The sequence below is a fragment of the Schistocerca gregaria genome, chromosome 10, assembly GCF_023897955.1.
Source record: "Schistocerca gregaria isolate iqSchGreg1 chromosome 10, iqSchGreg1.2, whole genome shotgun sequence".
Classification (NCBI taxonomy): Eukaryota; Metazoa; Arthropoda; class Insecta; order Orthoptera; family Acrididae; genus Schistocerca; species Schistocerca gregaria.
In genome coordinates, this window is record NC_064929.1 from 149,973,755 (window position 1) to 149,987,842 (window position 14,088).

The following is a 14,088-nucleotide window of genomic DNA, read 5'->3' on the forward strand; positions in this document are numbered from 1 at the left end:
ATGGAATTGTTTTAGAAAAGCTTCATCATTATGGTTTGAGGGGGGGCAGTGCACAAATGGTTTAAATCATACTTAACTGGGAGAATGCAGAAAGTTGAAATAAGTGGTTCATGTAATATTAAAACAACAGCTGATTCCTCAAACTGGAGGGGTTATCAAGTACGGGGTCCCACAGGGTTCGGTCTGAGGCCCTTTACTGTTCTTGATATACATTAATGACTTACCATTCCACATTGATGAAGATGCAAAGTTAGTTCTTTTTTGCTGATGATACAAGTATAGTAATAACATCCAAAAACTAAGAACTAGGTGATGTAATTGTAAATGGTGTTTTTCACAAAATTATTAAGTGGTTCTCAGCAAACGGACTCTCTTTAAATTTTGATAAAACACAGCATATACAGTTCTGTATAGTAAATGGCACAACTCCAGTAATAAATATAGACTTTGAACAGAAGTCTGTAGCTAAGGTAGAATTTTCAAAATTTTTAGGTGTGCCCATTGATGAGAGGTTAAACTGGAAGCAACACATTGATGGTCTGCTGAAACGTCTGAGTTGAGCTACGTATGGTATTAGAGTTATTGCAAATTTTGGTGATAAGAATCTCAGTAAATTATCTTACTATGCCTACTTTCATTCACTGCTTTCGTATGGCATCATATTCTGGGGCAATTGATCATTGAGTAGAAAAGTGTTCATTGCTCAAAACCGTCTAATGAGAATAATTGCTGGAGCCCACCCACAGTCATCCTGCAGACATCTATTTAAGGATCTACGGATCCTCACAGTAACCTCACAGTATACATATTCACTTATGAAATTTGTTGTTAATAATCCAACCCAGTTCAAAAGTAATAGCAGTGTGCATAGCTATAACACCAGGAGAAAGGATGATCTTTACTTTGCAGGGTTAAATCTAACTTTGGCACAGAAAGGGGTAAATTATGCTGCCACATAAGTCTTTGGTCACCTGCCAAACAGCATCAAAAGCCTGACAGATAGCCAACCAACATTTAAAAATAAATTTAAAAAATTTCTAGATATCAACTCGTTCTACTCATTGGCTGAATTATTAGATGTAAGTTAAGGGGAAAAAAACAACTTAAACATTAGTGTCATGCAATATTTTATGTAATGTAATATCTTGTACAGACATCTTTTATTAACCTGACATGTTCCACATCATTACGAAGTGTCATATTCATGATCTATGGAACAAGTATTAATCTAATCTAATATAATCTACTAATAACGTGTTATACGATGCAGAACTCGTCGGAAAAAAATATACGAAATCTTTCGCGTTCGTGATTCTGATTTCAGTCAGTAAATTAATATGTGGCCAGAGGCGCCTGTTTTCAGTCAATCTCGGTTCGCATTTCCTATTTTTCGTTGTTTTCTGTTGGTTGCAACCTATAGCTATTATAATTGCAGCAGTCGCTTTATTTTGGGGCTTCGACAGCTTAACTTTGAAATGTCGCGTTGTCAACTGTGAACTTTTGCCAGAGTTGTTAGCGAGAGGTCGCTTCGCTTCAATATATTGAGGTTTGACAAAGTAGTAGGGTCAATAAATATTGAACGTGTGTAGGAGAAATGGTAGGCCAGCGTTACATTGAAATTGTGTCATGTGAACACTTTGTCGGCGATTTTTTTTGCATGTACAGAGATTTCCGCAGATATTGCATTCATAATGTTGCGTTTGGACCGGTACTGAGATGTGCTCCGGAACTTTTACGCTAATAAGGCTCCTTAGTGTAGTTTTATCTTTCGTATGAAGTCTTTGTAGTAGCATATCTTCTGTTTACATAAATAGCGTCATGATATTGTTGTATTTTACGGTGAGCTTGGAGGAGACGGAAGCGATGTGAAATATTGAGCAGTCCTAAAGCTACACATTTGTAAGTATTAAACTGCGTAATATAGAGTTTTTCTTTTCTTGTGCTCTGTTGGTTTAGAAAATTCTATTGGACGCAGGTTTTATTCGTAGAGTTTTTATACGACAATATCAACAAACGACTATAAATATGAAATTACCTGATTATTTGCTCACTTTCAGATACTTTGCAGTCGTTTCTTTATTAATCGAATAAAATTATTTCCCCTTTATGTTTTTAGTGAATCATGGCGTAAAAATTATTAAAATATAAAAAGTGCCTTCTAATGAAGATTGCGCTTGCGCTATGTTAATTGAAGTGGTACTTGCTCTGTTTGTTGGTACGAGGACATCACCGTACAAAAGTGTTTCTTCCTCTGTGTAGTAGCCTATGCGATTGGTGACATTGCGGCACAATGCCCGTTGACAATATATCGTACATTCTGAAAGAAAATGTCCGCATATTTAATATCTTATGTTAGAAATATTGTGGAAAATACTTATAAACCTGTACGTTATTTTCATATTTAGCTGTTGGCCAAGTCTCGTGTTGTTTGTTATTTCAGATAGCTGCTGTCGCGTCTAAATATACAAAAATTGTATGCCTTTATGTTTGGTGACCTGCGTCTGTAACGATCCCGTATTTAAACAGACACCGTTAAATAAACTATTTCTTATTTTAGACAGCTTTTATTTTTTGTTTGGCACGTGTTTCAGTGATTCAGTTATTTGTGAATACACTAACTCAATCTTTCTTCTTGTATGTTTAATGTTCATGCCCTGGATAGTGTATAAATTAGAGTGAAATTTGAATCTCTTATTTTATCAGGTGTGCAGAAAGAGACATGATCCAATTTCACCACCATTCTGGAATGTGTGGAATGTAATTGAAGACTTGCATAGAAGGTGGGATTTCTGAACATTGGTTTTTACTCTACATTTACACTATTTTTCTTTTTGTTTTTCAATGTTTTGATGTATTTCGTTTATTTTTTAGAAGTGCATGAAATAAAGATCCAGTTAATCTTATTTTATGTGTTTCATATTGTTGTCAGCATATTTGGCAACCCATGGTTTCATTAGCCATTGTTTAATCACCAAGCACCCTTACCTTCTCCTTTTGATATTTCGTTAAAACATTGGAGTGCAGGTTACACAAATAGGTCAGAAAAATGCAGAGTTATCTCATATTTGTTGCAGCACATCAAGTGGCAGCAATCTGGTATACCGTTATTACAATGAGCTGTGTGTGATGAAATATCAAACCATGCCACAATAATAGCTGCCCTAAGCTAACTTAGTCTATAAGGTGGGAACCATTTTAGGAAATCATACAGTTAAGTTGTTTTGATTCCATCTAACAGGAAACCTTGGCAGACATACGTGGTGGGAAGATATAAATTAATGGGTTTAGAGACCGTCGTCAAATTATCTTTGTACCACACATGCAGTTTGAAAAGAATCTCTGCAAGGTGGCTCACTGTGGTAATTGAGTCAATAAATTGAATGATATTGACCAAAGTTGACTAGTATTCGCTCACTGCCAGTTAACTAATAGATGACACTGTGTTTTATGGGTTTAACATGTCTGTGAATAAATGATTTCAAACTTAGTTGCTCATAACATTGCAGCAACCGTTAACGTGTGGCATTCTTGCTTTGGCACTCTCAGCTGTTTACCAGTTTGTGTTATCTAAAGTTGCCAGTGACAAAAAGATCAATTAAAAATGTTGTCTTATTCTGTTAAAAGCTGCTGTATTGCCTGTTTTATTTGTTGAAACTAGTTTCAATTGTAAAATGTTAATTTTGCAGTGAAGCTTACAAAGCAAAATTTTTGCTGTCAGAAAATGTAAAAATCTTAGCTTTTTACTGGTGAAATGGTGTCATGCCACATTTACATATTGCTTGTGCCTCAAAATTACTGCTTGCATTTGAAATAAGTACTGCCAAATGAAAATCGAATCTGGCCAGTTGCAATAATCCTAGAGTTTGAATCAACTGTCCAGTGCTCACCTGGTAATAGTAATGTTGAACAGAGGCGATGATGTTAACATGGAAGGAGCCTGTACAAGTAACATGATTTTACCTTTATAAGAATAAGATTTTTATATTTGGTTTCAACACATAGGCCTACAGCATATATACATCAGCTTTTGATGGAACACATTGTTTTCTGTAAATACAATGAACATGTGGAATATTGCTTGGGGGGGGGGCTATGTTTATACCGATTGATATCATTTGATATGCTTCTGTTCTGTGTTTCCCATCAGCTGCCTTCCTGAGAATCGTAATATTGTGAGTGTTGTTGATCGTGCCAGCACTTACCATTTACACATTAACTGTATTCTGTATGAGGTTAAATTTAGGATAGATAAGCTTCAGTGTTTGCAGAACACTGCTCTGTAGTCATAATAATGTCCTGAGCCATTACTTTAAGTCAACAAGTCCTGTATCTGGGTAAGCTGTCATATCCATGAATATTCCATTATCATGGGTGTCCATTGGCCTTAGAAAAACAGTTCTAGTGGAGAACAAATCTTAAAGAACTTGAATTTAATTGAGAATAATTGATCTGCATACAGAGCTTACAAGTCACTATGTGATTTGTTGTGCATCATACTAAGTTAGCATTTGACCATTAAAACTAAATAACCTTGCTATTTAGGAGTGCTGCATCAAACCAGTCTCAGGACTGAAGACCACAACAACAACATCATTTAGGGTTCCTATTGATACTTCATTTATGAAGTGTTTTTTTAATTGCATTTTTGTCTAAAAGCACTTATTAGGTGGAAGATGGGTACATATGATTTTGGTTCCATCTAGAAATAATTTCCAATTAAAGACTTTTCCGATGTCTGTGCAGTTTATCTGTTGCTGTTGGACCTAGAGGTAACACAATATTGCCCTGCAGTGACTTACATTACGCTCTAGCTTTGTGTTACTGATTCAGAAATAAGCACAAATTTTATTTAATTTTCATTCTCAATATTATCATTGGCTGGAGAATTAAGTAGCGTACTTTTCACTACTAGGTTCTTAATACTCCTTTCCCTTTAGAAATTATTAAATATTCTGTTTTGAATTCACTTTGTGAAAGAAATATGAGGGTGAGTCATATGAAAAAAATTAAATTTTTTTAAAATATTATTTATTGTGCAGAAGTGGTACAAAGCCGTATCACTTTCCAACATAATCTCCCCCACACTCAATGCAAGTCCTCCAGCACTTACAAAGTGCATAAATTCCTTTAGAAAAAAAAGAAAAAAAATCTTTCGGTAGTCTATGCAACCATTCGTCTACCGCTTGTTGTACCTCTTAAACAGAATGGAACTTCTTTCCTCCCATTGTGTCTTTTGAATGGTCCAAACACATGGAAGTCACTTGTGGCAAGGTCTGGTGGGTATGGTGGATGAGGAGGACACTCAAAATACAAGTCTGTGATTGTTGCAACTGTTGTACGGGCAATGTAGGGCCTTGCATTGTCATGTTGCAAAAGGACACCTGCTGACAGCAATCCACGTCGCTTTGATTTGATTACAGGCCACAGTGATTTTTTTTAGGAGATTTGCGTATGATGCACTGGTGACAGAGGTCCATCCAGACATGTAATGCTCCAAAACGACGCCTTTTTCGTCCCAAAAGAGTGTCAGCATAATCTTGCCTGCTGATGATTCTGTTCGAAACTTCTTTGGTTTTGGTGGTGAGGAATGGGGCCATTCCTTCCTCGCTCTCTTCATTTCTGGTCGGTGGAAGTGAACCCAGGTTTCGTCCCCAGTAACGATTCTTGCAAGGAAGTCATCACCTTCACGTTCAAAGTGCCGAAGTAGTTCTTGACAAGCATCAACACGTCGTTACATGTAGAGGACATCCAAAATGTGCTATCCACACACCCATGAAGGTCTTTGCTGTCATTTCTTCTGAAATGTCTGCTCGGAATGGCTTCTGGCCAATGGGTTTATCGATCAACTGCCGTAAGAAGGTAGCGGAAACCATCTGAGGGCTGTAATGGCTCCACCAAGTCAAGATGGACATGAGCAAATTTTTCGCACCTGTCAGGAAAAATCCCTAACGGAGAATGGGCTTCTTTGGCAGGCCAAACATTCTTGCGCCCATGTCATGCATTCTTTGCGTATCCCGGGCCGTATGAAACATTGTCACCAGACGGACCGTGCTGCCGATGCCAGGATGGGTCTGGTCATGAACGCAATGAAATCCTCATCTGCAGTAGTGCGTTGGCACAAATGGGTGCTTTCTACCTGTAGAAATGTTGCACCAAACTTTGAGACTCGAGTGCGGTAATCTAATTTGCACTGGATGGAGACCCGTATTCTCGTTCAAGAGGAAATGCTGCAACTCTGCATCCTACCCTAGTGCCACTGCCAACTCGTGAAAGTCGATGGTTTGGAATATGCCATTTATTTGGGAAAGATAATGTGCTGCAAAATTGTCTGCCTCTGCTGTATGCCGTATGATGGTTGTGAATTGAGCTATAAATGCAGTCTGTCTGTGTTGCCTCGGAGAAATGTGTTTGCCTCGCTGTTTGAAGACAAACGTTACAGGTTTATGGTCCGTGAAAACGATGAAGTCTTTGGCATCTACTGACGTTCTGAAATATTTGATTGCCTCAAAAACCGCCAGCAACTCAAAATCATGTGCACTTCAGTTTCTTTGCTGCACATTTAATTTTTTGGAAGAAAAATGCCAAAGGCTACCACACAAAAGTAACATATTGTTGCAGGACTACACCTATGGCTGCCTGACTTGCATTGACAACAATTGCCAAGGTGCCGTCGTATCAGGGTGTGCTAGAAGCGTTGCATCAGCTACACTTTGTTTCACTGCCTCAAATGAGCGTTGCATTTCCATAGACCACTGAATTCTGCACTTGACTTTAGTGTTGGTACCTGTGAGTGCTGCAGTCAATGGCTCCTGTTTCTCCACTGTCCCTGGTGAGCACCGCCTATAGAAATTTTTGTCATTCCTAGAAATCTTGGTATGTGGTCTTGGGCTGTAGTTTTAGAAAATACTAGAATGTCGTCAATGTAAGTGATACAAAAATGCAGGCCACACAAAAACTCGTCGATAAACCTTTGCCATGTCTGGGCTGCATTTTTAAGTCCAAAAGGCATATACATGTGTACGAAAAGGCCAAATGGGGTAGTTACAGGTGTCTTTGGGACATCTTCTGCCACCATTGGAATTTGCATATTTGCTCTCGCAAAATCCACTACACTGAATGGCAAAGCCCATGTGCTGTCAGACAGACAGTTCATGTTTTCCTTCAACAATTTCTCTAATTCTTGTTTTGCTATTGCTAGGGGTGGTAATTTCTGTGGCCATGCAGATACTGGTGGACGCCGGTGTGGTTTTGATGAAATTTTGTGTGTTATGTTTCAAGTCTTTCTTCTCGTATTGTGGTGTAACAATCTCGAGAAAGTGTAGAAACAGCTGTGTAAACTCCTTTGTGATGGATGCTTTTTGCACTTGTTTCACGGGATAAGGTGCCTGGGTGCCTCTTGTACTGCAAGCAGAAGTATTGTCGATTAGACAGCCAATCCTGACATCAGGCAGCAAGCTGAAATTTGCAAGGAAGTCTGCTCCTATTATTGGTTCTGCTACATCAGCTACAATAAACTGCCACTGATATCTCTTCCCCAGTCCGAGATCTAACGGCATAGTTATTTCACCAAATGTCTTAATCAGAAAACGGTAAGGGCATGGGCTTCACACGAACACGTAATGTCTTGTGCGGGTATAAGGAAGCATTCAACCCTGTGTCTGTGAGGAACTAGCACAGTGAGTTTGTCTGCCACAAAGAGTCTGTGCGAGAATGAATTATTTTGTTGGCACTGTAAATAACTCCTGCAGCCGGTCGCTCCTATTGCTGGCTGTTCAGGGAGTTTGGGTAATTGCACGGTGGTGAGCACCGTGTTGTACGTTCACCAAAACGCTTGTGATACCAACAAAATTGACATCGATGTGGGCTCTCGTCGACATCCGTTTGCTCATGCTGCACTGTTAACGTCTCTACTTGGAATGACAGTTGCTGTACTGCACTTGGGGTCATTCCACGTCAAGGGGACCAGGGGTCCTCACTCAACCATCTCCGAATCTAATGAAATTTGGTGTGGAGGTTCTTATGGTCTTTGGTGGCTACATACCAAATTTCAGGTCAGTATCTTCAGTGGTTGAATTCTTAGGAGATTTTGAAGAGAGGCTACTCACCTCCGCATCCTGTACAAAGGTGCACCTTGGGTAGGCTTTTTTGAAAGTTCTAGCAAACATTTGGTCATTTGCTTTAATATACACAGACAACTTTTTTATGCTGAGACACACCGTGGCAGAAATTAGGGATTTAGCCTTACATAAATATAGGTTCAAGCCTCTAAAGAGGATAAAATATTTGTTGCGCTATTCTGAGAGCCATGGTTTGACCAACCACTGCTACTTTTCATATTAATCAATCACACCAAAACTTAAAGAGGGTTATTTATATCTGTGTCTATATATCGACCAAATACTATTAACATTGGATGCCCAGATGAAAAAATATGCATGTGCAAAGTTAGCTAAAATTTTCTACTTGCAAATTTTAGGGTATTTTTGGGATGCAATACCTCAACTGTGTCTTCTTCAATCCTCTTTTTCTTGCTACAGTTGGAAAAAGCATGCTGTAAGCTTTCAAAGAAATATCATTTAGTTTCTGGATCTTTCAGTTTGACGAGTAAGAATACATTTCAAAAGTTATTATTTTAGCGATTCAAGAAGATAGTCAAATATTTTGCTCATTAAGTCCCATAATTAATTATTTTTATTTGAGTGTATAAGTCAGTTTCAAACATTAATTTAACACATGACATGAAAACAAGTATAGTACAAAATACAGCTAATTTACAGAGCAAAAATATTAGTTAGTTCAACTTTTGGTTAAGCACTTCTACAATTTTGTGAATGACAGATTGTGGATAACTGTCTTCCTGATGATGATGTTGATGGGGCTTCTACAGTCATGAAGATATGTTGCTCAGGAATCCAGCAGGTATCTTTAGCAGTCAGCCAGTGGAACGAACGAGCATGGCCATGTGGGTGCATAAAACTGATGAGGAAGTCTTATTGTTCATGTGAAACTTCACACTTTTTCAAACTGCCAAAAATTGCCATACATACAAATAACATACTGTCCTGGTTGTAAACTTGGAATTGAGACTGCTTGAATTTCTTCATCTGCTTCGAAGGGGTTAACTGTGAATGCTGTAGCGTCATTGGAAACTCTGCTTACTCTGTGCTGATTACATGTAATTGATTTTCTCTTGTTCCAGATACTGTATGCCCCAAGGTAAACCTTATTTCTTGATCTGGGTGGATTTTTTTTCAATTTCTTCTTTTGGTACACACAAGCTGTACGCCTGAAGTACTATCATCACAGAATTTGAATAAATTGTATGGAATCAATATTTGGTTATCTAAGGCCCTCTGCAGACTAGCACAGGCCGCAAGTCCTTTTGCTGTTCCCCCAATGCCATCTCAAGGCAGTTTACATTGGCTTGTTCCAAAAAAAATTCCATTTGGCAATGATGCCAAAATCCTTTTCATGCATGCATAAATTGATGAAATTTTTGAAATTCTTATATTGAGCTGCTGAATCACAATTAAAGTAATAAATGTTCTTAATGGTAGTATGACAGAACAATCGCTGACGATATGAATGCTAATACTCGTAACATTCTTTGGCATTGAAACGGACATCAGATGGATGAAATGTGTCCCGACTATTTTCCCAGTGGAATCCTTGCACAGTATCGTGAACAGCCAATGCGTAATTCCCAGTAAAATCTATCACTATAATTAATTCGTTTTCTGCAAGATTTCTTTTTAGCTGCTTAAGATATAAACTTTGGTGTTCTGACACAAAGTGATGGCTTCTTTAACTGGTAATTTTCAAAATCAGTGCCTCCATGAAATCTTCAACAGTTCTCTGGCAAGTCTCCAATGTGTCTAAGCCAGCATGGACCCATTGCTTGTATTCCATTGTTTTGCCAGGGTCATAATCTTTAAAAGAGTCTTCAAGAAAAGTACTTGTCGCATTTTTCCTGGACATTCTTAACAATGTTGGAGCATACAATTTTTCGATTCCAAACTGCGTACAATGTTTTTCATCAAATCCTTGTAGTCACCTGTAATGGATGTTGCTGAAGCCAACATTTATTTGACATTTTGATGAAATGCACATACACATAATGAACGTGATCCAGAAGTATCAGCAGTACTACACTATTTTGGCCTGAGCTCGCAAAATTTTGAGAAACAATAAGAAGCGAACATTTTTTTAAGGTTACAAAGGCGCAGGCATTTCTCCTTGTGAATCTTTTCTTGTTTATTCTTACTGCAACACAATCCTTTTTGCCTCGGTGTAAATGAGAAAACTCATCGTCTTCAAAGAGGACATTTTGTTTAATTTCATCAGTGAGCTTTTTCGGTTTGCAGGTGTTGCCAAAAACATACAAATTAGGCTGCCAAACATATTGTTTTAGTGCTTACCTTCAGCTGCAACAATGATTACTGATTATTCAAACACTCAGTACTCAACACTAAGATTGTTCAGTATCAACATTAAAGATTACACCGCACAAAAGACTGACAGTGTGAAAATTGCCAATAATGAAAGCAGCAATTGAAAGTGGTGATTTGGCAATGTATATCATTGCTGTCAGGATACAGCCTTAAAAAACAATTGCTGCTTTTAAATACCAATGGAAACCGAGTGACAATGCATTGTAAGGTTAAAATCTTCTATAGCAACATAGCATTCCACTATAATCTTCTAGATTTTATAATCTTCAGGGCACTTTCTGAGGTTTTATTACATTTCTATTCTACACTGTAAAATAATGTAAAAACACTTCTTATAAGCATAGTTACTTTCCATAAACCACAGGAAAATCCTACACTATTAAAAGACACTATAATTACACATTTTTTGATTTACAGCTTCAAGCTGTATAATATTTGTATTTACAGTAATCCATTTTCCCTACTTTTTATAGGTATTCTCATTCGTCAATATGTAGGATCGAGAAATTAAGCAATATAGCTTTGAAAGCTCAAAGGAAAAAAGGGATTGAAGGAGACACAGTTTAGATATTGACCCCCAAAAATACCCTAAAATTTATGGATAGAAAAATTTGGCCAACTTTGCAAATGCATATCTTTTCATCTGGGAATCTAATGCTAAATAAATTTGATTGATTTATAGACATCATAGGTAGGAATAGCCATCTGAAGTTTTGGCTGATACAAAAAGTAGCAGTGCTCGGTCAAACCATGGCTCTCAGAATAGTGCGACGAATTTCTTAGCCACTTTAGAGGCTTGTATCTATATTAAGGTATGACTAAATCCCTAACCTTTGTTGTGCTGTGATTCAGCATAAAATTTTGTCTGTGTATATTAAAACAAATGACCAAATGTTTGTTAGAACTTTTAAAAAAGCCTAGCAAAGTAGGCACATTTGCATCTTTGTACGTGATGCGAAGGTGAGTGGACTCTCTTTAAAATCCCCTAAGAATTCAACCACTGAAGATACTGGTCTGAAATTTGGTATATAACCATCATACCAAATTTCATTAGATTTGGATGATGGTCCGAGTGGGGACACTTTAATATTCGTCTCTTTGACGTGGAATGACCCTTTGACAACTGTTGCAACTCGTCCTATATACCTGTGTGGTACTTCCGCTGTGTCACTGTGGCCATCTTCATTGACGCTGCTGTATAATGTCGTGGAAGTTCTGTGACTGGAGGTAGCGGAAGTGAAATTGCTTCCTGTATTCGGTCAGCCATCTCTGTCAGCTTATCTAAATTAGATTCCATACGTGAACATACAAAGGTGTGCACTGATACAGGTACGTGATTTGTCTACAGCGCTCGTAGCATTGAGTGTGGCATTTCCATGTTCACTGCATGGCTTCTCAGGCATTGGAGAAATTGCGAAGGTGTCTTGTCTCCCATCTCTTCATGATGCAATAAATGTAGGGTTTGTTGCTCAACTGACTTGGAAACCCATTGTATTAATTCTGACTTCAGTGTTGGTAACAGTTTTCAGATGGTGGGCTGACAATTAAATCTTCCACCATAGATGCGTAGTTTTGGTCCATCTGGCTTACCACATACGCGAACTTCGTTTTCCCGTTTGTTATTCCACTATACAGGAAATTTGCTCCTGCCAAATTTTCGGGCTCTGTGGCCAAAATGAAGGTAAACATAGAGCTATCTGTGAGATTAAACCTGTTTATGATTCGCTGCTGTTACGAAACGGCACGGATAAATTTTTGATTGGAGTTGCTTGAACTCTGCTGCTTTCATCTTCCTGCCATCCAATTTCTATACATGATCGAGTCCCTTCCATTCGTGTTGTCACTTTTCTGTGTGAGCTAATTTTCGTGTTTGTAATATCAGAGTCACCACTGAAGTTACTAATATACATTGCTGAAATAACGCAGAACTTCTTGAGATTGTTACTTGGCTTTTATTATTTGACTGAATCCACAAAACACAATCAGATTATCAATCACACAAAAACTCACAAAATAATTCCAGAAAACAACACGAAGTAGTCAAATACAAAAACTACGAATAATCAAGGAACCAAAGGGGTTCCTGCGCAGTTGTACTCCGTTGCGTTGGAAGGTCTGCTTTTAGCACGACCACTCGAAATCACTGTTGTTCTCCACATCTTCACTGCCGAATTGGTGGCTGTCAAATGAGTCCTTAGCCACACCTGTCCTTTCACCAGTGACTCCCTAATCAGCCTTCAGGCTATAGACCAGTACTACCTTCATCACCCATTAGTCACAGCTGTCCAGGATCTTCTCTCTGACATACATCAAACTGGACAGCCTGTCACCTTTGTTTGGACTCCTAAACATGTCGGGATCTTAGGGAATGAATGTGCCGACTGCTTGGCAAAGTTCGCTATGAGAATGCCGATTTTGGAAATGGGGGTCCCACAACTGGACCTTCAGTCGACTCTATTACGCCAACAAATGTTGAAATTTGGAACTCGGAATGGTCCGCCCTGCATTTCCCAAACAGACTAAGGGCAATAAAGGAGACCCCAATCATGTGACAGTGTTCCCTTCTCACTTCTCGCATGAAATCCACTGTCCTTTGTTGGCTACGCATTAGCCACACTCGACTGACCCACAGACAAATTCTCCGACCTGAAAACCCTCCTTACTGGTGATGTGATACCCACCATACATTGGCCGACATCCTACTAGTCTGCGTAGATTTGGCTGCCTTGCGGTGATAGCTTAACCTTCCCGACAAACTAAGTCTGGTGCTAATGGGTGACAGCAAAGCAACTGGACCTGATTTTATATTTCACCCGCAAAGGTGCTTTCTGCTCTTCTCTATGAGGAGCAGCACCTCGTCTGCTCTGGCTCAGGGGACCCACTCAGCCCTTGCTCGTCAATCTGGCCTGGTCTGGCCCGGTCCCTACCTTTCCCAGCTTTTTATTCTACATTTTCTTATATTTTTGCCATTTTTAATGTTTTGTCTTTCCTAAAATTTTATCATGTTGTCTATGCTACTCATTTTCTTGGGGTACCAGTCGGTAGGGTAGTGCTGGTGTGATGCAGAGGGTGCGCCCTCACCACATACCATACTCAGGTGACCTCCTCCATTTTTCCTCTGTCTTATTGTGTCTTGGCTACAATTGAGCGTCCCTCGATTTGCTTTTTGTATCCTTGCTCAGAGGATTATTTCTGGTTCGATACATATAAGATGAAGAGACTGATGAACTTGCAGTTTTGTCCCCTTAACTGCAACAACCAGCCAAGCAATCTGTCACACTTCCCTGGGAACTCCTGCCAGTACCCTTGTTTCTGACGAACACTTGCCATCGAGGACAACATACAGGTCTCTGTTACCTACAAAGTCTTTGAATCAGTCAGATATCTTGGAACCTATTCCATATGCTTGTACCTTCGTTAACAGTCTTCATTCAAAGCCGGTTTTTGAAACTTTGTTAATTGACTTAGTTGGGATAGACGTAAACTATCTTCAAGAGTCTTCCAGTTCACTTTCATGTGTATCTCTGTGACACTTTTCCATGGATCAGACAAACTTGTGACCATTCTTGCTGCATTACTCTGACGTCCAATACAACCAGTTTGTCCTGTCTGGTATGGGTCCCACACACTTGAGTAA

General features: G+C 38.8%; 1 protein-coding gene across 4 annotated transcripts in view; it reads left to right on the forward strand.

Moving 5' to 3' along the window:
- The first annotated feature begins 1,362 nt into the window (after window positions 1-1,362).
- The window catches only part of LOC126293596 (uncharacterized), a 97,067-nt gene continuing 84,341 nt past the window's right edge, over window positions 1,363-14,088 (forward strand). For 2 of the 4 annotated variants that reach the window (XR_007552315.1, XM_049986874.1), the window contains exons 1-2: window positions 1,751-1,899; window positions 2,704-2,780. The gene's annotated coding sequence lies outside the window, so the exon portion shown is untranslated. Of the gene's footprint in view, window positions 1,900-2,703; window positions 2,781-14,088 lie in introns of all 4 variants that reach the window. The other 2 variants (XM_049986873.1, XM_049986872.1) reach the window with 2 other exon arrangements.